Raw genomic sequence first — 27350 nt, 5'->3', positions numbered from 1 at the left:
GTGTCAAATAACTGCTGACATAGGTGTCTTGACTGGGCAGCAGCAGCAGAAGCAGCAGTAGTATTAACAGTAGTAGTTGATACAGAGTCATATCACATGGGCAGGAGGTGCCATGATGAACAGCAGTGGTAATAAGAGTATATAGGGTGTGAAATAACTGCTGACATAGGTGTCTTGACTGAGCAGCAGCAGTAGTAGTATTAGCAGTAGTAGTTGATACAGAGTCATATCACTTGGGCAGGAGGTGCCATGATGAACAGCAGTGGTAATAAGAGTATATAGGGTGTGAAATAACTGCTGACATAGGTGTCTTGACTGAGCAGCAGCAGTAGTAGTATTAGCAGTAGTAGTTGATACAGAGTCATATCACTTGGGCAGGAGGTGCCATCATGAACAGCAGTAGGAATAGGAGTATATAGAGTGTCAAATAACTGCTGACATAGGTGTCTTGACTGGGCAGCAGCAGCAGAAGCAGCAGTAGTATTAACAGTAGTAGTTGATACAGAGTCATATCACATGGGCAGGAGGTGCCATGATGAACAGCAGTAGGAATAGGAGTATATAGAGTGTCAAATAACTGCTGACATAGGTGTCTTGACTGGGCAGCAGCAGCAGAAGCAGCAGTAGTATTAACAGTAGTAGTTGATACAGAGTCATATCACATGGGCAGGAGGTGCCATGATGAACAGCAGTAGGAATAGGAGTATATAGAGTGTCAAATAACTGCTGACATAGGTGTCTTGACTGGGCAGCAGCAGCAGAAGCAGCAGTAGTATTAACAGTAGTAGTTGATACAGAGTCATATCACATGGGCAGGAGGTGCCATGATGAACAGCAGTAGGAATAGGAGTATATAGAGTGTCAAATAACTGCTGACATAGGTGTCTTGACTGGGCAGCAGCAGCAGAAGCAGCAGTAGTATTAACAGTAGTAGTTGATACAGAGTCATATCACATGGGCAGGAGGTGCCATGATGAACAGCAGTAGGAATAGGAGTATATAGAGTGTCAAATAACTGCTGACATAGGTGTCTTGACTGGGCAGCAGCAGCAGAAGCAGCAGTAGTATTAACAGTAGTAGTTGATACAGAGTCATATCACATGGGCAGGAGGTGCCATGATGAACAGCAGTAGGAATAGGAGTATATAGAGTGTCAAATAACTGCTGACATAGGTGTCTTGACTGGGCAGCAGCAGCAGAAGCAGCAGTAGTATTAACAGTAGTAGTTGATACAGAGTCATATCACATGGGCAGGAGGTGCCATGATGAACAGCAGTAGGAATAGGAGTATATAGAGTGTCAAATAACTGCTGACATAGGTGTCTTGACTGGGCAGCAGCAGCAGAAGCAGCAGTAGTATTAACAGTAGTAGTTGATACAGAGTCATATCACATGGGCAGGAGGTGCCATGATGAACAGCAGTAGGAATAGGAGTATATAGAGTGTCAAATAACTGCTGACATAGGTGTCTTGACTGGGCAGCAGCAGCAGAAGCAGCAGTAGTAGTATTAACAGTAGTAGTTGATACAGAGTCATATCACATGGGCAGGAGTTGCCATGATGTACAGCAGTCTTAATAAGAGTATATAGGGTGTGAAATAACTGCTGACATAATTGTCTTGACTGATCCAAAGGAGTCATGGGAGAAAATCATGTGGTCAGATGAGACTATAATATAATTTTTTGATCATAATTTCACTAACCGTGTTCGGAGGAAGAATAATGATGAGTACCATGCCAAGAACGCCATCCCTAATGTGAAGCATGGGGGTGGTAGCATCATGCTTTGGTGGTGTTTTTCTGCACATGGGACAGGGTGACTGCACTGTATTAAGGAGAGGATGACCGGGGCCATGTATTGCAAGATTTTGGGCAACAACCTGCTTCCCTGAGTTAGAGCTTTGAAGATGGGTCGAGGCTGGGTCTTCCAACATGAGAATGACCCAAAGCACACAGCCAGGATAACCAAGGATTGGCTCTGTAAGGAGCATATCAAGGTTCTGGCGTGGCCTAGCCAGTCTCCAGACCTAAACCCAATAGAGAATCTTTGGAGGGAGCTCAAACTCCGTGTTTCTCAGCGATAGCCCAGAAACATGACTGATGTAGAGAAGATCTGTGTGGAGGAGTGGGCCAAAATCCCTCCTCCAGTGTGTGCAAAGCTGGTGTAAAACTACAAGAAATTTTTGACCGCTGTAATTGCAAAGAAAGCCTACTGTACCAAATATTAACATTGATTTTCTCTGATGTTGAAATAGTTATATTCAGCACTGTAAATACATCAGGTCCGGGGCTTCATCAGGGAATGCATGGCAAGGGACCCTTCAGCGCCCTGAACCGACGACGGGTGCCAGAAAGTCACCGCCGATCCAGGACTCATTCATCTTTATGAATGTGAGTCTGTCCACGGACTCTGTGGACAGACGGGTCCTCTTGTCCGTGACCACCCCACCTGCCGCGCTGAATGTCCGCTCAGATAGTACGCTGGAGGGGGGGCAAGACAATAACTCCAGCGCATACTGAGCGAGCTCGCGGCAGGTGTCCAATCTGGCAACCCAGTACTCCATGGGGTCGTCGGTGCTCATACTGTCAGAAGCACCGACGGACGCCATGTAGTCTGCCACCATGTGGGCCAGCCGCTGGTGGTGACTGCTGCTGCTGCTGCTGGTGGTGGTACTGGGTCGCTCGGTTTGGAAGAACATCCTCATCTCTTCCATTAGGTCCCCTGCTCGGCTGCAGCTGGGTGCAGCCACCTGCTGGGTGAGATGAGGGGGGACAACTGGAGGCCGGGGAGTTGCCTGCTCCAACCGTCTGACAATGGCTGCCTGCAGTTCCTCCATCCGGTGCTGCCTCCGGCTGGCTGGGATGAACTGCTCCAGTTTCCCCTTGCACCTGGGATCCAAAAGGGTGGCCATCCAGAAATCATCCCTCGTCTTGATGGTCTTAACCCGGGGGTCCCTCCTGAGGCATCTGAGCATGTGGGCAGCCATGGGGAAGAGCACAGCCCGCTGTGACTCCTCAATGCTGGCCAGGTTAATGAGGTGCGACTCTTCTTCCCTGAGGCGCTGCTGGTCAAACTCAGACATGCCCAACCCCCGGACTATCGGTGCCCCCAACACCGGCTCTCCCTCCTGACCAGGCCCTGACTCCGGGACGACACCAGCAACCACCTCCTCCTCCTCTTCATCATCATCCTCCTCCTCCTCCTCCTCCTCCTGGTCCTGGCCCTGGTCTCGGTGGAGCATTGCTGACTCCTCCTGCTCCACCAAGGCACTCTCCCCAGCCTCGAGCAGGCGATCTAGTGTCCTCTCCAGCATGAACAGTATTGGCAGCACGCTATTGAGGCCAATTTGCTCACTGCTGACCATCTTGGTCGCCTGCTCGAAGGAGGACAACACTTGGCAGACCTGGTTTATCTGCCCCCACTGCGCACAGGCGATGAAAGGGAGTTGTGGTGAAGCCCTCTGAGTGCCTAGTTCCATCAGGTACTCCCTCACCGCCCTTTGCTGCTCCCACAACCTCTTCAGCATGTGGAGGGTGGAGTTCCACCGCGTCACACTGTCCACAATCAGCCTGTGAAGGGGCAGATTGTACTTCCGCTGCAATTTGGACAGGGACGCGGTAGCGGTTGGGGAGCGCCTGAAGTGGCTGGCAATCCTACGCGCCTTTGCCACAATGTCACTCAACCCTGGATAAGTGCGCAGGAACTTCTGCACCACCAGGTTGAGGACATGTGCCAGACAGGGCACGTGCGTCAGACTGCCAGCATGGAGGGCGGCGAGTAGGTTGCTGCCGTTATCGCAGACAACCATACCTGGCTGGAGCCTTCGGGGTGTCAGCCACTTCTGGACCTGAGCTTGAAGTGCTTTCAGCACTTCTTCTGCAGTGTGTCTCCGGTCCCCTAAACTAACAAGCTGGAGCACGGCCTGACAGCGCACGTGCCCCACACTTGAGTAGCTACGGGGGCGCTTGCTGGGAGGCTCAGCAGCTGCGGAGACAGTGGCTTGAGGGAGACCAGCAGTTCTCCCCTGGACACCCCGGGGCGGCACCACAAGATCGGTTGCCGACGATCCCTCACCGACGCCTCGGAGGGAAACCCAATGGGCCGTGAAGCTGATGTAGCGTCCCTGCCCATGCCTGCTGGTCCAGCCATCCATTGTCAGATGAACCCTGTCGCTGACAGCGTGATCCAGCGACAGGGTTACATTCTGAACAATGTGCTGGTGTAGGGCAGGGACACCAGTCCTGGCAAAGAAATGGCGGCTGGGGACACGCCATTGGGGTTGGGCCTGCTCCAACATCTGCCTGAAGGGGTTGCTGTCAACTATGTTGAAGGGCAGCAGATGTTGGGCAATAACCCTTGCCAGGAGCCCATTGAGGGAACGCACACGTCGGTCTCCAGGGGGGAAGGGAGTGGTGCGGTCAAAGGCGTCTGAAATCGACGCCTGGCGCCGGACGGCAGTGCGGGACACAGACGTGGAGGGTGCTGTGGAAGTAGAGGTCTGGCTGCCGGTACCAGTACCTCTACTAGAGGGAGCGGGGGGGCATGACCTGCTGGAAACAGATGAAGATGTGGCAGGGGCTGCTGTACCCTGCTCACTTGTGGTGGTGGCGCTGCTACCACCACCACGCTTCATCTCCTCATACAACGCCCAGTGGTTTATCCTGAGGTGCTGGTTCAGGGCTGTGGTACCCACCCGAGCCAAACACTTCCCTCTCTTCACCCTCACTTTACAAATCCGGCAGATGGCCACGGTAGGGTTGTCTGCCACCAGGGTAAAGAAATTCCAGACAGGTGACTTCAGCACCGCCCTCCTGTCAGATGGGGTGACGCTTACTTGCACCTGCTGGGATTCGGTGCGCACAGGTGGAGCTGCCTGCTGCTGCTGCTGCTGCTGCTGCTCCTCCTCCTGACACCTCCTGCTGCCATCACCAGTGGAGACCCTGACGATGGTCTCCCTGGTGGTGACCTGGCGCACCGTTTCACCAGGGTGCCTACCTTCCCCGTCGTCACTGACGTAGTGAGCCGACGCGTCAGATGGCAACCATGATGGGTCACCCTCTTCGCCCCCAGAGATGTCAGACCAAGGGCTGAGATGTGTTGGTCTGAGGGAACCACGTGACATGGAGCCTCTAGCCTGGCTCCGCTGTCCCCTCACCCACGCCTGGGTCTGACTAGGTGCTGCTGTTTCCTGCACCAAAACAGCAGCACCAGTTTGAAGGGATGTCTCTGGGATACTGCCAGCAGGTATCCCATCCTCCTCATCCATCCCTTCAAAAAGGTCCTGACCATCAGGACAGAGCTGGAGGTCTGCCTGATGCATGGCCTCCCCCAAGAGATCCCTATCACTGTCGCTGTCGAACAGTAAGATGCTGGACTCTTGGGGGCTGGGGGGGGGTAGTACAGGCAACGGTGTAATGGTGGTACTACTGTGAGTCGGGACCGACGACTCAGTGGCACTGCTGTGCCCCATGTAGTCCACCACTACTTGAGCCTGAGATGGCAATATCGGGCGGCTGCCCGATGGGAAGAACTCCCGGATCAGGCGTACTCCCCTTGCACCCGATCCTCTACCACTAGTAGGGGCACGAGAGGTACCCCGTGCTGGCAGCGATCCAGCACTGGGAGTAACTCCCCTACCCCTACTGCCACGGCCACGGATGCCGCTCATAATTGCTGATATGTGTGTGGGGGGGTTAAACTTTATTGGGGGGGAAAATGTGAACAAAATGTGTTTTTGTGTTTTTTTTACAAGACAGGCACGCAGACAAAGACGTACACAGACAGCTACTAAACTATAAGAAAAGTAGTACACCAGACAAGGACTACAAAATTAAAGAAAAAAAAAAAAAGCACTAAACAAACACTAACTTTTTTTTTTTTTTTTTTTTTAAACACAGACACTAAACACACACTAAGCTAAGCTAGATGAAATAAATGTACACTAACAGTGTGTACACTTACTACACAAAATTTAACTAAACTGAACACAAAACTTAGCTTTTATAAAAGCTCTTTAGGGAAAACTAAACAAAATTTGAACTGAGATGCCTATCAAATATCACTGAACAGTGAACCTGCAAGATCTGACAGTAACACAAGATGAACAAAACTTAGCTTTTAGAAAAGCTCTTTTATAAAGCTCAGATCAATATGTGTTCTGAAATCTCTTGCAAATATAACTGAACAGGGAGGATTGCAGGATCAAACAGTAACACAAATGAAAAAAACAGCACAAAACAGCACAAAACGTAGCTTTGAAAAAAGCTCTTGGGTCTATTGCTTTGAAAAAAGCAGTTGATATACTGGAAAAGATCCACTGGAATCACTAAATAGCAATGCTGGTGATGATCTAAATCAATCAAGAACAAAGACACAGGAAACCAGGAAACCAGGAACACAGAAACAGCCTCCACACTCTATAGCAAGCTTCTGAATCTGCAATGAAATGGTGCTGGGAGTGAGCTTATATAATGTCCATGCAGGCAGGTTCCTATTGGTTGCTAACCTGTGACGAGTGTGGAAGGAGAACTCTGATTGGCTCTGATGCAAAAGGGCGGAGCAAATAATCGCGCAATATTCCTATTGCCGAATATTCGCATTGCGAATATTCGGCAATATAAAATGATCGCTTCAGCTACTCGGCCCAATGGCTCTAATCATACCAGCAATGCTTTCAGACGTCTATGGAGATCACTAGGATGTGATCTGTTTTAAAAATGAAACTGTAAAAATCGCTCTGATGCGGAAGATCGGGGCGAGGAAAATAATCGCGCGATATTGCGTTTGCCGAATAATCGCATTGCGATCTTTCTGGAAAATTCAATGAACGCTTCAGCTACTCGGCCCAGGGTCTCTAATTATACCAGCAATGCTTTTAGACGTCGATGGAGATATCTAGGATGTGATCTGATTCAAAAAAAAAATTGTAAAAAATCGAATATTCGGAATTGCGAATATTCACCGCGAATTTCGAAATATAGCGCGATTTCTCGAATATGCTATATTCGAGTCGAATATTCGCAATGCGAATATTCGTGAGCAACACTACTTCTGACTAGGGTGGAAGTGACGGAAGAGATAACGTAAAAACACGACCAGGAATTAAGTAAATTAAAGGAACAAGTTAAACTAACACAACAAAATCAGAGGATGATATCATATCGATTAGAAGATCAAGAGAACCGAAATAGAAGACAAAATGTAAGAATCCGTTCAATCCCTGAGGAAAGAGGAGAAGACCTAAGGAAGGCTATGAATTTAATATTCAACCCGCTACTGGGTAAAAGTATAGAGGACCCCTTAAAAATTGAGAGAGTGCATTGTGTCAGAAAGACCTAAGAATACAGAGGGAGATTGGCCGAGGGATATAATAATAAGGTTCCGGTATTATGAAGATAAGGCTGAAATATGGGAGAAACTAAGGGGAAAACCACCCATTCAATTCCAAGAGACGGACATACAAATTTTCACAGATCTAGCACCAGAAACACTAACAAGGTGACGACACTTGAAACCCCTCCTTGAGCAGATGCGGATACAGAATATCAAAAAAAAATGCACACGCTCATGGAATGGGAAGTGATCTACATATGCGTTCACCACTGCGAGCAAGCATGGGGGCGCTTTAACCACTTATAGACCGGAAGGATTTACCCACTTCCTGACTAGACTATTAAAGGTCTCTTCTGTAATGAAGAACTGCCTGCTCACAGTTTGTGACAGTGGAACTTTAGTTCTGTTTTAACCTTTTCAGCCCCAGAGGATTTTGCTGCCAAATGACCAGACCAGTTTTTGCGATTTGGCACTGCGGCGCTTTAACTGACAATTGCGCGTTTGTGCGACGTGGCTCCCAAACAAAACGTACATCCTTTTTCCCCACAAATAGAGCTTTCTTTTGGTGGTATTTGATCACCTCTGCAGTTTTTATTTGTTTGCGCTATAAACAAAAAAAGAGCAACAATTAAAAAACATAACTTTTTGCTATAATAAATATCCCCAAAAAATGTTTTTAAAAAAACAATTTCTTCCCCAGTTTACGCCGATACGTATTCTTCTACATATTTTTGGTAAAAAATATCGCAATAAGCTTAGATTAATTGGTTTGTGCAAAAAAAAATGTGTCTACAAATATCACAGTATGGGATAGATTTATGTCTTTTTTATGGCATTTTGTTGGTGATCTGCGATTTTTAGCGGTACTGCGACATTGCAGCGGACAGATCAGACACTTTTGACACATTTTTGGGACCATTGACATCTATACAGCGATCAGTGCTATAAAAACGCGCTGATTACTGTGTAAATGTCACTGGGAGAGAAGGGGTTAACAACAGGGGGCGATCAAGGGGTTAGGTGTGTTCTGTCGTGAGTGTTTCTTACTGTGGGGGGAAATGGGACTGACGGGGGGAGGAGACATATCACTGCTCGTAATTATTAAAAACAGCAGATATGTCTCTTCTCTCCTGTCAGAACAGGGATTTGTGTGTTTACACACACACAAATTCCCGTTCTGGCTCTCATGCCCACGATCGCAGGTGGCCGGTGCTAATCGGGTCCCCCACCGTGCAGCCGGCGCGTGTGCACACCTGCTATGGTTCGGTAACAAACCACTTTGCCAACGTAAATGTGTGTGAGCTGGTCGGCAAGTGGTTAAACATTTTTCTTATTATTTATTTTGATACATTTTTTATTTTTTCCGTCGACCTTTTACATTTTTTAATCACTTTTATTGCTGTCACAAGAAATTTAAACATCAATTATGACAAAAATAAAGCATGACAGCATAGATCCCAACTGTCCCGGATTTGGAGGGACTGTCCCTGATTTGGAACACTGTCTCTCTGTCCCTCTCTCCTCCTCATTTGTCCCTCATTTTGGTCTGATATATATAGATGTATATAAAATGCATTATTTGTCTTTCAAAAAGTGTTTTCCAGTGCCAAACCTTTTATCTGATTTCTAAATTGCTGCATTTGCAAATTTCAAAAGCCAATGTAAAGGAATATTAGTGGCAAAAATAGCCCTTGTAGGTTTACCCAATCTTGTTTTTTTGTATAATTCTCCTTTAAGGGGGCGTGGCAAGGGGTGTGTCCTATGCCTGCATACTTTTGCTGATAGGTGTCCCTTGTTCCCATCTCAAAAAGTTGGGAGGTATGATGACAGATCCTATTTATGGGGAGATGTGGGGTCAGTAAGACCCCACATCTCTCCTCTACAATGGAAAGCATTAGATCAAAAAAAAGAACATTGATCTACTGCTTTAAAAAATAAAAATGACGTCATGAACTCGTTACGATCCTCCTAAGCCAGTGCCGATCCTGACCTCCCTGGGGCCCTAAGCAAAATGATATGGCACATTAAAAATGAGAAGCGGGGGGCGCTGACGACAGTGACATGTCACATTAAAGAAAGTTGAGAAGTGGGGGGAGGGGGTGTTCTGCTGTTGGAAATTACATCTTACATTAAATTGAGAAGAGGGGGGTGCTGACTTCTTACCTCTTCTCCCATGCAGCCAGCGAGTTAAGAAGCGGGGTGAGGGGGCGAAAATGACTTCCCACCAGGTGGGGCCTCTAGTAATTTGGGGGGCCCTATATAGTGAGCCTATAGGGTGGATCGGCCCTGTCCTAGGCCATAGAGAGGAGGCCATCTTTCCTCTGTTCATTTCTGTGGCTAGCCGCCACCAGTGCCAGACCAGTTCTCGGGCTTCCCAATCAAACAGCTAAGCCCGAGAACCACTGGAAATCGGCAGAGGGTGGGGGGGCTACCCCTCCCACCGCTTCTAAAAGTGATCTAGCGGAGCCAATCAGATTACTTTTAACAGAAAGACCAGCACTTCAAGAATAATGTTAATACTAGGGTTATGGCATCTAGCTGCAACCATAACCCCGTTATTAAATGTCAAGCTAATGACATATTTTTCCAGTTAGGTGTTTAACCATTTGCCGACCTCAGCACGCACTTTTGCGTTGGCAGAATGGCACGGACAGGCAAAAGCGCCTACATGTACTTCCCTTTAAATTTGCCGCCGTGCTCCGTGACTGTGGGACCCGCGGACTCGACGTCTGCCGGTGTCCCGCGATCTTGTCACGGAGCGGGACAAGATGTCACGGAGCCTAGTGACAGAACACTGATCTACTGCTCCCTGTTATCGGGAGCAGTGTTCGCTGTTGTGTCACGGTAATCCCCGCCCCCACAAGTTAGAATCACTCCCTAGGACAGTTCAAAGAAGAAGGAGTTTGCACTACACTAGGTAGTGACATGGAGGACTTTCAAAGGCAATCACAGGGACATTACGGGTAATATAAAAATAAATTTAATTACAAAAATATATATAGGTACGAATCAATTTCAATAAATGTTGAAGAAATTACATAAATACATATTATTAGAGCAATATGGTCGTCTCGCCGACGCGTATGATGTGTCCCGGGGGGGTAGCAGCCTGTGCTCCTCAGGCTGCTACCCCCCCGGGACACATCATACCTCTAAGGCTGCAAGGCTTTTAAAACCCTCCGGTTTGTCCTTTGCTGGACAGAGCAGTGTGACTGCCTTATATGGGAATTTGCTTTTCCTTCAGGCTCTCCCTCACCTGCCCTTTGCCTTGCTGGTCCCGGTTTTGCTCGTTTGTCTTTACTTTCAGAACCAGCAACTTATTTTCGCTGTGGCCCCTATACATCATTCAGGAGATTCCCTCCTCTCATTGGGCTTATCAACTTATCACCTGGTACTCGTTTACCTGTGATATCAATGATCTTTGATGGATATGGACGGCCACCAACCTTTTGACGTATGCAAGTAGCAATATCCTCATAAAATCTCAAAACTCGTCCTGAAGAAGCCGTAAGGCGAAACGCGTCGGCGAGACGACCATATTGCTCTAATAATATGTATTTATGTAATTTCTTCAACATTTATTGAAATTGATTCGTACCTATATATATTTTTGTAATTAAATTTATTTTTATATTACCCGTAATGTCCCTGTGATTGCCTTTGAAAGTCCGCCATGTCACTACCTAGTGTAGTGCAAACTCCTTCTTCTTTGAACTACCATTTCGGATGTGGGCTAATGTGAGTGCCTATATGTTATTCCCCTTCCCCCTGTTTTTGCACTCCCTAGGACACACTTAACCCCTTCCTCGCCCCCAATGGTTAACCCTTTCCCTGCCAGTGTCATTTACACAGTAATCAGTATAAATGACAATGGTCCCAAAATAGCATCAAAAGTGTCCGATGTGTCCGCTGCAATGTCACAGTCACGTTACCAAAAATATGTAGAAGAATATGTATCGGCATAAACTGAGGAAAAAATATTGTTTTTTTTATATATTTTTGGGGGATATTTATTATAGCATGCCCATGTGCAACTTATCAGACATGGTCGACATGGATGACTGACTCTGTCAACTCATCACAGTCCATGTGTGCTGGGAGTGCTGACTTTAGTGCTCTGTTTTCTTCCTGGAGGGGGGGTTGGAATTGGCGACTTGCATGATGACGTCATCACGTTTGGCGGCTCCGCGCATGTGCGGTGGTCCCAGGGAGGTTGACCGTTTTGAAAGTACAGGTCAAGAACAGTGTAGCTTCTTCTATTTTAAGAAGAAATTGGGGGGAATTTTGGAAATGGCTGCTGCTGATTACTGTCATTTCTGTTTTATGCTGATGTCCCTAATGTCCCTAATGTCCCTAATATTCCTTTGTTAGAGAAGCCCGCAGCAAAAACAAAGTATTAAGCGCAGGGCTGGCATGACTAGGTAGCTAGGATGGCACTTATGGGGTTAAAAATTAGGGGAGGGTAAATGGCAGGCTAGGGGATGGCCTAAGTTAATGTTTTTCCCGGGTTAGGAGGGGCTTACGGGGAGGTCTCCAGATCTGTTGCAACAAGGGTGAAGAGGAAGCTCCCACCCTCCCGTCCTAATGCATTGGGATTATTATATGATTCTTGTGTTTGGGTTTGGTTTGGCTGTTGGGGATCTTTGGAGGCAGTAGACATTTTGACCAATTTGGCATACGTGGGGGACCCATCAAGGTATGGGATCCTCGGTTGATGCCAGTTAACCGTGGTTTAGCTGGCTTCGGTTGATGGGTGTCAGCGTGGGGAAGGTTCAGAGTGCTATGGTCCTTGAGTCGGCACACTGCGACTGGGATCTTAGATGGTCACGCTGATACAAAGGAAATTTTGGTCAATGCCTTCAAGTATCCTTAACCGGGGACAATGGTAATTTTGAAGGACTGTTGAGTGTAAATAAAGAATTTGGGTTAATATGTTTGGTTAATTTTGTTAATAAAATGGCCGATGCAGCCAATTTTACTCCAAAATGGGTGTCCCTGTTTATTACTAGGTTAAGTTAGAGTTTTGTTAAGATGGCTATAGGCAGTTTATCTGGCTTACCATAGTCATGTATTCAGGTGTTTGAATCGATGTATATATGGGTATGTATGTGGGTGAGTGAGTGAGTGAGTGAGTAACTTGTATAGCGCAACAAATGCGAACTTAATCGCCTCAAGGCGCTTGGCATCCAGCGTCGTACCAGTCTTTCAGAAGAGGTGGGTCTTTAGTTTTTTCCTAAATGCCCGATGGTTTTCCTCCAAGCGGATGGTAGTGGGTAGAGCATTCCAGAGCCGTGGTCCTTGGACCGAAAATCTACGTTCTCCCTTCGATTTGTAGCGGGATTTAGGAATTTGGAGAAGGTTTTGGTTGGTTGACCGGAGCACGCGCTTGGTGACGTAGGGTTTTATTTTCTCGCTTAAGTATTAGGGAGCGTTCCCCTGTATACATTTGTGGGTGAGGCGGAGCGTCTTGATTGTCACCCGGTCCTGTACGGGCAGCCAGTGGAGGGACCTCAAGACCGGGGAGATTCCTGGGTGTATTGGTTTGTGCATAGCTCCCAACTGTCCCTGATTTGGAGCAATGTCCCTCTGTCCCTCATTCCTCCTCATTTGTCCCTCATTTTGGTCTGATCTATATAGTTGTATATAAAATGCAATTTTTATCTATCAAAAAGTGTTTCCCAGAGCCAAACCTTCCGTCATATTTCTAAATTGCTGCATTTGTAAATTTTAAAAGCCAATATAATGGAATAGTTTGTTAGTAGGTGTCCCTTATTCCCATCTCAAAATGTTGGGAGGTATGGTTTGTGTATGTGTGTTTATGACTTCCTGTAGGTCTATGAGTGTGTAATATATATATATACAGGGCTTTTTTTTCTCAAATAATAGGTGCTGGAACTCAACTACAACCCCACAAAACCCCTCCCCTACACACACCCTCCAAATCACATCAAATAGTGGGCGTGGTCAGTCAAATTTCACGAATAGTAGGAGGGTCTTAAAGGGGCATTAAATACCAGGATTGCATTACATTACCGGACTTCTGTGTTTACAAGTGATTGTAGTGAGCAGGCCCCCCCCCAAGGGTCTGAGCCAGAGGTGGTGGAACTGAGTTCCACCAAGTTCGCCCTGAAAAAAGCCCTGATATATATATATATATATATATATATATATATATATATATATATATATATATATATATATATGTGTGTGTGTGTGTGTATTATACTTTTTTTTACATGTATACATATTCACATACATCAATACTGTAATTTAGGCCCCCTAGTGGTCACTACAGTAAAAAAAAAAAAAAACAGAACAATTCTTATCTTATAACTGACAGGGCTAAACTCCTCTTTCAAAATCGCAAAAATGTTATTTCTTCTCTCTCTGTAGAGGAGTAAGAGTATGTGGTGGCCCAGTATACTAACTTGATGATATCCACCAGAGATGAATGTATCCAACAACTGAACTTTTTACTAGACATGTGCACTCTCGAAAAAATAGTTTCATTTGTTTTGGGTTTTTTGTTTTTGTTTTTTTGGTTCATTCGTTATGATCGAAATTCATTATTTCTAACAAATTTGTAACTTCAGAAAAATTTGAATTCGTTATGTTCCATTCATTTAGATGCAGTATTCGTAAGCTCATAAATTCATAAGTTCGTAAATTAGAAAACCTGTAAATTCATAAATTCGGAAATTCAAAAATTCAGAAATTTGGAAGTGTGAAAATTTTGAGGCTAAATCCAAAATAATAACTAATTAACTAATAATAACCAACTATTAAATTATAGGTATTGAAATTTCCTTTCAAATTTGGCTGTTAATGAACATAACGAATGCGAATTTATCCAAAGTTACTAATTATCCAAAATAACGAATGCCGAATTTAAATGAATGGAACATAGGCGTGCGCAAGGGGTGTGCCAGATGTGCCTGGGCACACCCTAATCCTGAGGTTGGCAACCTGTCAATGGTGGGCAGGTGACAGGTTAAACCGCAATCCTTCCTTGCTGGTCCTCAGAACCTGGACAGGAGAGGCGGCGGGGGTGGAATTTAGTGGAACCGATCTGTATTTTCCTCCTGCAGCAGCTGAAAGTAGGCTTCTCCTCCTCTTCATTTGTCAACATTTAGCTGCCACAGGACGAAAATATAGGGGATCAGTACTTATATATACCACCCCTCTTTTCCCTGTTCCTCTTCCTTCTGTTGCCCGGGTCCCCCATGTGCTCCCTTGCTCCCCCTTTCTCCCATTGTTTCAGGATGGAGAGCGGGGAAGAGGCCGGTAAATAGGTCAAACGCATGTGTGTTGGAGCTTTGGGGTGCACACCCTAATGCAATAGGCTGTGGACACCTATGGAATGGAACCTAACAAATTAATAATAATAAATAATAATAATAATTAAAACTTCCCGCTGCTGTCAACCAAAGTCAGCTAGCCAATCAGGAGAGAAAGTGGGTGGGGCTGGGGCTCCAGGTCTGAATGGACACAGGGAGCTGTGACTCGGCTGCTTGGAGGGAGGGGCCAGGAGCAGCAAAGAGGGACCCGGGAAGAGGAGGATCAGGGCTGTTCTTTTTATAGAAAAAAAATTAGACTTTACAATTACATTAAATGTTTTTTATTGATTTAATATGGAAATTACCATGTTTACCCCATTAGTTGGTGCTGAGTATCATAAGAAATCCCATAATATCCAGCTCCATCTAGTGGCCAAATTAGGTATTTTCCATTTAAAATCAATGAAAACCATTCTACCAACACAATAGTATTTGTTTTTTGCTTCACTTGCACATGGTGACTGTACATGCACTTTCACCAGGCGAATTGCTATGCAAATTTTTTATAACTACATCCTTAAGCATTGCATTTTTTATAGGGGTCTATACATCCATCAAACAAGACGGACAAATAAGAAGGAAAAAAGGACAGAAGGATTTAGTTCCAAAAAAAGGGGACATTCCTTCTGATTGACAGACAGTTTAGAGGTATAGTATGGGTGCTGGCTGCCAGCAAAATGAAAAATTGCTGGAATCCTCTGCCCTCAGGATAAAGTGACAGTGCGATCCGCAAAGTAAAAAGTCCAACCACAAAATAGAAACCCAATTCCACTGCTGCTGCAAATAAAAAAAAAAAAATAGATTAGAACTGATTGCAGCTCCGCGCCATGAATATTTAGTGCTCCGAAGCATCAAAACTCATAATAATCAATAAACTAAACAATTATCAAAAAACATAACTTTGGATTATTGATTTAATTTTGTTTTTTTGCACAATTATATTGCATGAGAACACATAGGAAATCGGAGGTCATATCATTTATTGATATGAACTTTATTTATTTTTTATTTTTCATGTAAATTAATAAGTTGTCACTTTGCTATGCTTTACCATGCTTTCATGGTTTATTGATTATGGCCTGGATTCACATACCTGTGCGCATCTTTATACCGGCGTAGCGCATCTCATATGCGCTACGCCGACGTAACACAGAGAGGCGAGCACAGTATTCACAAAGCACTTGCTCCCAACGTTGCGCCGGCGTAACGTAAATTCCTAGGCGTAAGCCGGCCTAATTCAAAGTAGGTGGAAGTGGGCGTGATACATTTAAATGAACCGTGACCCCATGCAAATGATGGGCCGAACGAACGGCGCATGCGCCGTCCCGTAGACGCTTCCCAGTGCGCATGCTCAGAATCACGTCGGAACGAACGCCTAAGATACGTCGAATCACTGAACGTAACCTATGCCCAGCCCTATTCACGTAGTACTACGTAAACGACGTAAAATACGACGGCTGTTCCGTGGTCCATACCTTCGCATGGGATGCGCCTCCTATATGTGGAATAACTTTACGCCGGACGTACGCCTTACGTAAAAACGGCGTATATTACTGCGACGGGCGCAAGTACGTTCGTGAATCGGCCTATCTCAGTCATTTACATATTCGAGGCGTAAATCAATGCAAGCGCCCCTTGCGGCCAGCGTAAATATGCGCCGAAGATACGACGGCGTAGGAAACTTACGTCGGTCGGATGAAGCCTAATTTCAGGTGTATCTAGTTCTATGGGTACGTCGGCAACCACACGGTATCTCGAGATACGTCGGCGTAAGTGCTACGTGAATCCGGGCCTATGAGTTTTGATGTTTTGAAGCACTAAATAATTTATGGCACTGCAAACAATTCAAATACATTTGAGGATTGTGTTATAAAAATGTATTGTTACTTACATGGCAAGCTAAGGATTCAGTGCCTAGCCTTGGGAGTACGTTACTTTGTGTCCATAGCTGACTGGTGTGCCAAGCTGGCCGACGTTGAGAATAAGACCTCACATGGTCTTCACATCGATCTTCTCCATTTTCGTGAGCTGTGAATGCGTTTAGTCTGAATCCTGTCTGCAAGCAATGCCAAATGATTTTGCATCACGTCTTCCAATTTTCCTCGTTGACTTCTGACATGTCTATAACTTTATCACAGAGGGTTTTACGCACCTCGCCCACGTTGTAAAGCTGAATTTTATGTTCCTGGCCTTGAGTAATTCCACTTCTGCTTCACATGGACAAGTTTTTTTTTTTAAATAGTCTCATCATTTCTGCTCATTTGCAGATTACAGGATTAAAAGGCAACAGGTCAAGATCAAACATGGGATCTGCCATTGCTCATCTGTTTTTGGACGGGTAATTTCCAAGGCTTTGTTTGCTATTTTATGAGTTGCTGCCTGGGAGGGAGAAGCCTGTGATTGTCAGGGGTCATCGCTCCTCGTTGGTACAAGCTTATTCCAGTCCATAGAGCTAAGCTGGGTGCACACACAGAATTTAATTTGAACCTTTGTAGGGAAATCGTTCATCAGAATTTTTTTTATCGCCGTCACTAATTTAGTTTGTAAGTCCTTAACCCTATTACTGCCACCACTGTATGTCTTATGGTGGTGGCAGTGGGGGGGGGGGGGGGGGGGGGTTACACACAGGGCTGGTGCAAGGATTTTTTACATCCTAGACGAAACCTCATTTTGCCGCCCCCTTTTGGCTCCACTTCTTACTCCACCCCCTTTGTCCTGCCCATGTATACCCCACCTTTTTAATGAAGGGCCCATCAAATGCAGCCCCATCCACATCCATCAAACGCAGCCTCACCAGCCCCCATCAAATGCAGCCCCACCAGGTCACTGGCTGAAGAAGGAACCAATGAGCTGTTCTGAAACGTGTCCCGCCTCTATGACACACTTCCTGCCCTCTTCCTGGTTGTGTTCCATGCTGGTTTTTGTCTCGCTTCCTCTGACATCATCCCCAGGCTCCATCACCATTGTGTTTTCTAAACACTCACAGCACAAATTGGCTGTTATCCTGTGGACTTCCCTGGAAGCTTTATCATCAGACTGGGACTGCCCTGCCACTGGAACATCTTCTGGACACACTTACCTGCTACATGCCTGCTTCATCCACCATCTTGTAAGTGTTTTTAACCCCTTAAGGGGATATTAAAAGTTTTATATTTCTGCACTTAGAGGCGCCTTGTTTGTTTTTCTGTTCCCATTAGAGATTGCTTGTCTCCCTGAGTGCTGCCTAAAGTGTGTGAAGATCTGCTACCCTCTCCAACACAGACTTTATCTGTCAGGATTCAAATTCTTGGTGCGCCCTGGATATACACATTTTTCTGCAGCCCCACCAGCGCCCATCAAATGCAGTCTCACCAGCACCCATAAAATGCAGCCTCACCAGCACCCATCAAATGTAGCCTCACCAGCCCCCATCAAATGCAGCCCTACCAGCACCCATCAAATGCAGCCCCACAAGCGCCCATCAAATGCAGTCTCACCAGCGCCCATAAAATGCAGCCTCACCAGCACCCATCAAATGTAGCCTCATCAGGGCCCATCAAATGCAGCCCCACCAGCGCCCATCAAATGCAGCCTCACCAGCGCCCATAAAATGCAGCCTCACCAGCGCCCATCAAAAAAAGAGAGACATTTTTAAAGAAAAACAGAGGGCCAGATTCACATAGAGATACGACGGTGTATCTCCTGATGCACCGTCGTATCTCTGACTTAGGCCGGTCGTATCTATGCGCCTGATTCATAGAATCAGTTACGCATAGATATGCCTAAGATCCGACAGGTGTAACTGTGTTACACCGTCGGATCTTAACTGCAATTTAAAAATGGCCGCCGGGGGCGTTCTCGCTGATTTACGCTGAGAAATATGTAAATCAGCGAGATACGCCAATTCACGAACGTACGCGGGCCCGACGCAGTGTTGTTACGACGTTTACGTAAGGGTTTTCCCGGCGCATAGTTACCCCTGCTTCTATGAGGCGCAGCCAATGTTAAGTATGGCCGTCGTTCCCGCGACAAAATTTGAATTTTTTACTTCGTTTGCGTAAGTCGTTCGCGAATACGGATGGACGTCATTTACGTAAACGTCGAAACCAATGACGTTGTTGCGACGTCATTTGGAGCAATGCATCCTGGGAAAATTTCCGTACGGCGCATGCGCTATTCGATCGGCGCGGGGACGCGCCTGATTTGAATAGCACACTCCCCCTAGCCGCGGAATTTGAATTCCGCCGGGGGATTTACGATACGCCGCCGCAAGTTTGGAGGTAAGTGTTTTGTGAATTACCCACTTGCCTCTCAAACTTGCGGCGGCGGATCTTAAATCACATAGGTTACGCGGATCTAAAGATCCGCTGATCTATGTGAATCTAGCCCAATATTTTTTACTTTCTGCTATAAAACACATCCAATAAAAAAATCGAATTTCTTCATCAGTTTAGGCCAATATGTATTCTGCTACATGTTTTTGGTATCAAGAATCCCAATAAGCGTATATTAATTGGTTTGCGCAATTGTTATTGCGTCTACAAAATAGGGGATATTTTTATGGAATTTAATGTTTATTTTTAACAGTAATGGTGCCAATCAGCCTGAGGTCTATCCCGGGGAAATCTGGCTGCTAGGTTGTCTAAGGGCCTATCCAGAAGCAAGAGTAGGGTTGGGACTGCGGACTTGTAGTCAAATCAGAATTAACGGTTCCGCTGGCCGAGGGACCAGCTGTGGTGGGAGGTAAAGGGGAAACTGTCACCAATAAGGGACCATCCTCCTTGTTACCGGAGACTACTGTGAGTAAGCTGAGGAGAGTACCAGAACAGACTTCTCAGCAGCCGGGGACGGTGAAGAAGTTGGAAAACTTTAGCAAGTTCCAAGTCAGGGACACAGCGGGACAGCAGAGGTGATGCTTGAGTAGCATCAGTGAGTGCCAAGCCAGGGACCTAGTGTGTCAGTGGGGGTGATGCTTGAAGAGAATCCGTGAGTTCCAAGCCAGGGATCCAGCAGGGAACCTGGGGGATGCTTGAAGAGTATCTGTGAGTGCCAAGCCAAAGACCCAACAGGGAAGCGGGGGTGATGCTTGAAGAGTATCTGTGTGTGCCAAGCCAGGGACCCAGCAGGGAAGCGGGGGTAATGCTTGAAGAGTATCTGTGTGTGCCAAGCCAGGGACCCCAACAGGGAAGCGGGGGTGATGCTTGAAGAGTATCTGTGTGTGCCAAGCCAGGGACCCAGCAGGGAAGCGGGGGTGATGCTTGAAGAGTATCTGTGTGTGCCAAGCCAGGGACCCAGCAGGGAAGCGGGGGTGATGCTTGAAGAGAATCTGTAAATGCCAAGCCAGGGACCCAGCAGGGAAGCGGGGGTGATGCTTGAAGAGAATCTGTAAATGCCAAGCCAGGGACCCAGCACGGAAGCGGGGGTGATGCTTGAGAAAGATACCGAGTGCTAAAACTGGAAGAGCTCAAGGGATCCAGTGGCTAGTGGATTTGAAGTCCAGCGAAAGACTGGGAGTTCGCTGCGTGAGGTTTCATAGTGAGTGATTATGGACTAAGGAGAACAGTTTGTGTTGCCAATAGTTGAATACAACTACTGTTAGTAACTGCTATAAGATTGTTGCCATAAGAGACAGTGATCCTACCTATACAGAAGTGGTGTCTGGCTGGAGGCCTTCATCTGTATAGCTGTCTTCCTATAGAGGTCTCGGAGTCTGCCAATTATCATTGCATTTAGCTAATGGTGTCCTGGCACTAAATCCAAAAAGTGTCTGGCGCCCATTGTTTCATCTTGCATTACACCCATCACGCCTTGTAACCCATTCTACACAGAAGGATGTCAGCTGTCCCTAACTCTGGAGGTCACCATTATGCCTCAAGGGACCTGGGACTTTGCTACACCAAATTTTATGAAATAAGGGAGAAATCTTCCAACGGGTACATAAGTTCTGGTAAGACCCCAGAATTCCCTCACTTTGGAGGGAATTTCTCTCACTTCCTGATTTGGTTATGGGAAAGGAAGTGAAGGGAAAACTCCCCAATGGGGACACAGATGGCAAAAGACCCTGACAGGAGTTATAGCCCTCTCTTAATGCATCCAAAATGAAAAAAAAAAGTTTTGCCTTTATGTAACGACACCCCGAGTATCAAAGGGGTTAAAGTCGTTTAGGATATTCCATTCCCGAACACAAAGGCAGCTACCGAACACTCTAACCAGCCGAACAAGATACCCATACGAATAATTCTCCCCAAAATACGAGACGAAGCTCCGTGTTGAAGGTCAAACAGGAATCACAATCTTTATTGAGGAATACAGATACACCAAAAGAGGAAGTCCATACATATCCTGCTCATATTACTCTGAAAATACACCTGTGACCAGACCTAATTAACTTGAGCTAATTAACTAATCCCTTTAAAGTGGGTATTCACCCTAAAACTATTTTCTAACATTACATTGAGCTCAGTCTCGACATTGACAGTATGCCGATCTTTTTATTTTTTTTTGCTGTACATACCTCGTATAGCTATTTTCTTAGCCGGCTTCCGGGTAGTGAATCCCGCAGGAGTGGGCGTTCCTATCCAGCAGTTAGTGATTGACGTGATGACAAAAACTACCCCCCCCCGTCGCATAATGAGCGTCACGAGTTGCCGAAAAAAGCCAAACGTCGAGTCGGCGCTATACGGCGCCTGCGCACTGACGTTCGGCTTCTTTCGGCAACTCGTGACGCTCCTTATGCGACTGGGGGAGTCGTTTTTGTCATCACGTCAATCACTAACTGCTGCATACTGTCAATGTCGAGACTGAGCTCAATGTAATGTTAGAAAATTGTTTTTAGGGTGAACCCCCGCTTTAAGCAGCAAAGATGACTCAGAGACATGACCTTTTAGGCTAGACTTGCCGTCTTGTAGCTCAGAAGACACAATCAACATTATCACCAATCAACACAGAACTCCTTCACACAATTACAGGGTCAATTAGCACAAGCCACAATGAAAGACCCTTAGAAGTTATCCTAGACTCATTTACATTATAACAGACAACAGGCAGACAGGTGACTGGAGGTGATGACATTAGCATCTCCTTACAGTATATGTCCCAACAGTATGAATGAGTCACTCTTTCTAATATCGCATATTTCCTGGGAGATATTGTGGATAAATATTATTGTCCCATTTTAAATAATCCCAGACATATTCTTAATGTCCATTATTTTCTTGCTCACCCTGTGCCCCTAATAGACACAGGGTGATTTAGACATAAGGGGCCAGATTCACAAAGAGATACGACGGTGTATCTACAGATACACCATCGTATCTCTGACTTACACTGGTCCTATCTATGCGCCTGATTCATAGAATCAGATACGCATAGATAGGGCTTAGATCTGACAGTGTTACAATGTGTTACACTGTCGGATCTTATTTTCGATTTAAAAATGGCGCCGGGGGCGTTCCCGCTGATTTACCTTGAATAATATGTAAATCAGCGAGATACGCAAACTCACGAACGTACGCGGACCCGACGCAGTCTTCTTACGACGTTTCCGTAGCGGCTTTCCCGTCGTATACTTACCCCTGCTTTAATCAGGTGCAGCCAATGTTAAGTATAGCCGGCGTTCCCGCATCGAATTTGAATTTTCTAACGTCGTTTGCGTACGCCGATTCACAAATACGCGCGTCGCAAGTCACGCTCACGTCGAAACCACTGACGTCCTAGTGACGTCAGTGGGAGCAATGCACGCCGGGAAATTCCCCGGACGGCGCATGCGCATTTAAATCGGCGCGGGAACGCGCCTGATTTAAATAGTACACTCCCCCTAGCCGCGGAATTTGAATTCCGGCGGGGGATTTAGGATCCGCCGCCGCAAGTTTGGAGGTAAGTGGTTTGTGAATTAGCCACTTGCCTCTCAAACTTGCGGGAGCGGATCTTAATTCACGTAGATCGAGCGGATCTATAGATCCGCTGATCTACGTGAATCTGGCCCAAGAGGTGCATGGGGAGCTGAAGCAAGGGTATCCCATACTTTCTAAGGGATTCTGGGTTCCACTGGCCCTCCCGTTACACTTTACTTTTAAAATGTTATCAAGATCTCCTATTTGAATGAGATCCCAGATATATGAGCCACTTCAGCTCTGGAAGGTTTTACCCCCTTCATGACCAGGCCATTTTTTTGCTATTTATCACTGTGCCACTTTAACTGATAATTGTGCAGTCATGCAATTCTGTACCCAAACAAAATTTATATAATTTTTTCACACAAATAGAGCTTACTTTTGGTGGTGTTTGATCACCACTGGGTTTTTAATTTTTTTATTATATAAATAAAAAAAGACAGAAAATGTGGGGAAAAAAAACAATAATTTTTACTTTCTGCTATAAAACATATCCAATGGAAAGATTAAAAAAGTAAAATTTCTTCATAAATTTTGGCCATAATATATTCTGCTACATGTCTTTAGAAAAAAAGATAACAATAAGTGTATATTGAATAAGTTGTGTGAAAGATTAAATACAAAAAGCTAGGCTGCTAAAAACGTACCACAGCCATAAAATCTGTAAAAAAATAAAATTGTGATTAGACTTTATTGGTAGAAAGAGGACAAACAAAATCTAGCTAGAGAAATAAATACATGATAAATACCTATATATGCAAATTATAATAAACCTAGAAATGATTTGCGTGAAAATTACAGCGTCTACAAACTATGTTGTATATACTTTTATTTATTTTGTACTTTGTACTTTGTACTATTTTGTCATTTTTCTTTACTAGTAATGATCAGTGACTTAAAGTGGTACTGCAATACTGTGGCGACCAATCTGACACTAACTGACACTAAGGGGGAAATGACTAACTGCCACTGACAACTTCAGTGATCAGTGATAATACAATACACTGTCACAGTACTAATGACTCTGGCTAGGAAGGGGGTTAACATCTTGGGTAATCAATAGGGTCGGGACAAGGGGCAGGCAGGAGATGCGACTGCCCTGGGCGTAGTGGGGATTTTTTCGGAGGTTGTGCTAGAATGGTTGATTTGGAGGGTGGAATTTGTACTAGGAAAAGAGGGATTTGGGGGGGGGGGGATTTGTGCTAGTAAAGATGATTGAATGGATTTGTGCTAGGAGGGGAAATGATGGGGGGGGGGGATAAGTGGTAGGAGAGGAGATTAGGGGGGATTTGTGCTGGGAGAGGTGGATTTGAAGGGGGGAGGTGATTTATGCTCAGAGGGGAAATGTGTGGGGTAGAGGAATTGTTATAGGAGCGGAGAGTTGGGGAAGGAGAGGATTTGAGCTGGGAGGGGAATTTGTACTGGAAAAGAGGGAATTCTTTTTGACTTGCAAAGGGAATTTATGCTTAGTGTATTGTAGTACGGGTCTATATTCATAATTGATTTACAAAGAACTTGGTATTAGTTTTTATTAACTATAATAGTTTTAAGGTGATCACTTCTGTGTATGTATATATATATTTCTGTATACTGGCTATAGCAAGGCCTTTCCTGCATACATTGATCTTTCTGACCTCACCACAGATGATCACATTGGGCCAGATCCACAAAGAAGTTACGTTGGGGTATCTATTGATACGCCGCGTAACTTCTAGGATGCGCCGGCGTATCTTTTTTCTGTATCCAGAACTTCTCCTTTGAAAAATGTTTTGTCTGTATTAGTAAATGTACAACATCTACGATTGAGTAGGGTGACCACGTGTCCCGGTTTGCCCGGGATCGTCCCGTAATATACATTTTTGTCCCGTGTCCCGGGAGCCTTCAAACCGGGACAATAGAGAGTCCCGGAATCAACTGCCTGCCACACTCACTGCCGCTGCTGTCGCTGTAATTAAATGATTCTAAATCACTGGTTGCTAGGGAAGCCCCGCTTGGCTTGTAGCAACCAGTGACGTCACCGTGTCCCGCTCTCTGCGCCTCCGACTCCTCCCCCACCTCCTCCTCCTCCAGCGGCCAGCCGCGATTCTTGCTGCAGAGAGAGCAGCAGCGCCAGCGTAACAGGCAGAGAGACAGCACCGTCACAGCAGTGAGTCACTCACCTACCGCGGCACAGACCAAGACATCCTCCTCCTCCCCTTCAGGCCTTGGTTGCTCAGCTGGACTCGATCCGCCGCCCGTCCTGAGTCCCGACCTCCCGCGAGTCCCGACTTCCGCTGCGCCGCGCCGGCCATCCTTGGAGCAGGGGCAGAAAAGGTAGGTGCAGGGGGGGGGGGGGGGTTGACCATGCAATGGGGGGAGAGATTATACAGTCCAGATTACAATTTGCAGGGGCAGCAGAGGTGACAGTGAGAAAGGGGGGGGGGGGTTGCATGGTGCACCCCCCTTTCTCTGTCACCTCTGCTGCCCCTGCAAATTGTAATCTGGACTGTATAATCTCTCTCTACCCAGTCCTCCGTCAGCCAGTCCCTCTGTCAGCCAGTCCCTCTGTCAGCCAGTCCCTCTGTCACCCAGTCCCTCTGTCACCCAGTCCTTCCGTCACCCAGCTCTCCGTCACCCAGTCCTTCCGTCACCCAGCTCTCCGTCACCCAGCTCTCCGTCACCCAGCTCTCCGTCACCCAGCTCTCCGTCACCCAGCTCTCCGTCACCCAGCTCTCCGTCACCCAGCTCTCCGTCACCCAGCCCTCCGTCACCCAGCCCTCCGTCACCCAGCTCTCCGTCACCCAGCCCTCCGTCACCCAGCCCTCCGTCACCCAGCTCTCCGTCACCCAGCTCTCCGTCACCCAGCCCTCCGTCACCCAGCTCTCCGTCACCCAGCTCTCCGTCACCCAGCTCTCAGTCACCCAGCTCTCCGTCACCCAGCCCTCCGTCAGGCAGCCCTCCGTCACCCAGCTCTCTGTCACCCAGTCCCTGTCACCCAGCCCTCCGTCACCCAGCCCTCCGTCACCCAGCCCTCCGTCACCCAGTCCCTCCGTCACCCAGCTCTCTGTCACCCAGCTCTCTGTCACCCAGCTCTCTGTCACCCAGCTCTCTGTCACCCAGCTCTCTGTCACCCTGTCCCCTGTCACCCTGTCCCCTGTCACCCTGTCCCCCAGTCCTCTGTCCCCCAGTCCTCTGTCACTCAGTCCCCCCTCACCCAGCCCTCTGTCACCCTGTCACCCAGCCCTCTGTCACCCTGTCACCCAGCCTTCTGTCACCCCGCCCTCTGTCACCCCGCCCTCTGTCACCCAGCCCTCTGTCACCCAGCCCTCTGTCACCCAGCCCTCTGTCACCCAGTCCTCTGTCACCCAGTCCTCTGTCACCCTGTCACCCAGTCCTCTGTCACCCAGTCCTCTGTCACCCTGTCACCCAGCCCTCTGTCACCCGGCCCTCTGTCACCCGGCCCTCTGTCACCCGGCCCTCTGTCACCCGGCCCTCTGTCACCCAGTCCTCTGTCACCCAGTCCTCTGTCACCCAGTCCTCTGTCACCCAGTCCTCTGTCACCCAGTCCTCTGTCACCCTGTCACCCAGTCCTCTGTCACCCGGCCCTCTGTCACCCGGCCCTCTGTCACCCAGCTCTCCATCACCCAGTCCTCCGTCACCCAGCTCTCCGTCACCCAACCCCCTGTCACCCAGCCCTCTGTCACCCTGTCACCCAGCCCTCTGTCACCCTGTCACCCAGTCCCTCTGTCACCCAGTCCCTCTGTCACCCAGTCCCTCTGTCACCCAGTCCTCTGTCACCCAGTCCTCTGTCACCCAGTCCTCTGTCACCCTGTCACCCAGCCCTCTGTCACCCAGCCCTCTGTCACCCTGTCACCCAGCCCTCTGTCACCCTGTCACCCAGCCCTCTGTCACCCAGCCCTCTGTCACCCACACCCAGCCCTCCGCCACCCAGTCCCCCTGTCCCCCTCTGTCACCCAGCCCTCTGTCACCCAGTCCCCTGTCACCCAGCCCTCTGTCACCCAGCCCTCTGTCACCCAGCTCCAGCTCTCTGTCACCCAGCTCTCTGTCACCCAGCCCTCTGTCACCCAGCCCTCTGTCACCCAGCCCTCTGTCACCCAGCCCTCTGTCACCTGTCACCCAGCCCTCTGTCACCCAGCCCTCTGTCACTCAGCCCTCTGTCACTCAGCCCCCTGTCACCCAGTCCCCTGTCACCCAGTCCTCTGTCACCCAGCCCTCTGTCACCCAGCCCTCTGTCACCCAGCTCCAGATCTCTGTCACCCAGCTCTCTGTCACCCAGCCCTCTGTCACCCAGCCCTCTGTCACCTGTCACCCAGCCCTCTGTCACCCAGCCCTCTGTCACCCAGCCCTCTGTCACCCAGCCCTCTGTCACTCAGCCCTCTGTCACTCAGCCCTCTGTCACCCAGTCCCCTGTCACCCAGCCCTCTGTCACCCAGCCCTCTGTCACCCAGCCCTCTGTCACCCAGCCCTCTGTCACCCAGCCCCCTGTCACCCAGCCCCCTGTCACCCAGCCCCCTTTCACCCAGTCCCCTTTCACCCTGTCCTCCGTCACCCAGCCCTCCGTCACCCAGCCCTCCGTCACCCAGTCCCCTGTCACCCAGTCCCCTGTCACCCAGTCCCCTGTCACCCAGTCCCCTGTCACCCAGTCCCCTGTCACCCAGTCCTCTGTCACTCTGTCACCCAGCCCTCTGTCACCCAGCCCTCTGTCACCCAGTCCCCTGTCACCCAGCCCTCTGTCACGGGCCCGCTGATTTCAGGATACGCCCCTGCCCCCAAAACTGGCAAAAAAATATGTAAAAAAACGTATTTTTT

At 47.6% G+C, this 27350-nt stretch overlaps 1 protein-coding gene across 2 annotated transcripts in view; it reads right to left on the bottom strand.

The window, feature by feature from the left end:
- Nucleotides 1–27350, bottom strand: part of LOC120943202 (NXPE family member 4-like) — an 80483-nt gene that overhangs the window by 31283 nt on the left and 21850 nt on the right. The window contains exon 1 of one of the 2 annotated variants that reach the window (XM_040356374.1): nt 16562–16755. The exons of the other annotated variant lie outside the window; for it this stretch is intronic. The gene's annotated coding sequence lies outside the window, so the exon portion shown is untranslated. Of the gene's footprint in view, nt 1–16561; nt 16756–27350 lie in introns of those variants that run through there. 2 annotated transcript variants of the gene reach the window in all.

This window comes from Rana temporaria, chromosome 6, assembly GCF_905171775.1.
Source record: "Rana temporaria chromosome 6, aRanTem1.1, whole genome shotgun sequence".
NCBI classification, from domain to species: Eukaryota; Metazoa; Chordata; class Amphibia; order Anura; family Ranidae; genus Rana; species Rana temporaria.
Note: the sequence above shows the minus strand (reverse complement) of the source record. Positions and strands in the feature narration are given on the sequence as shown.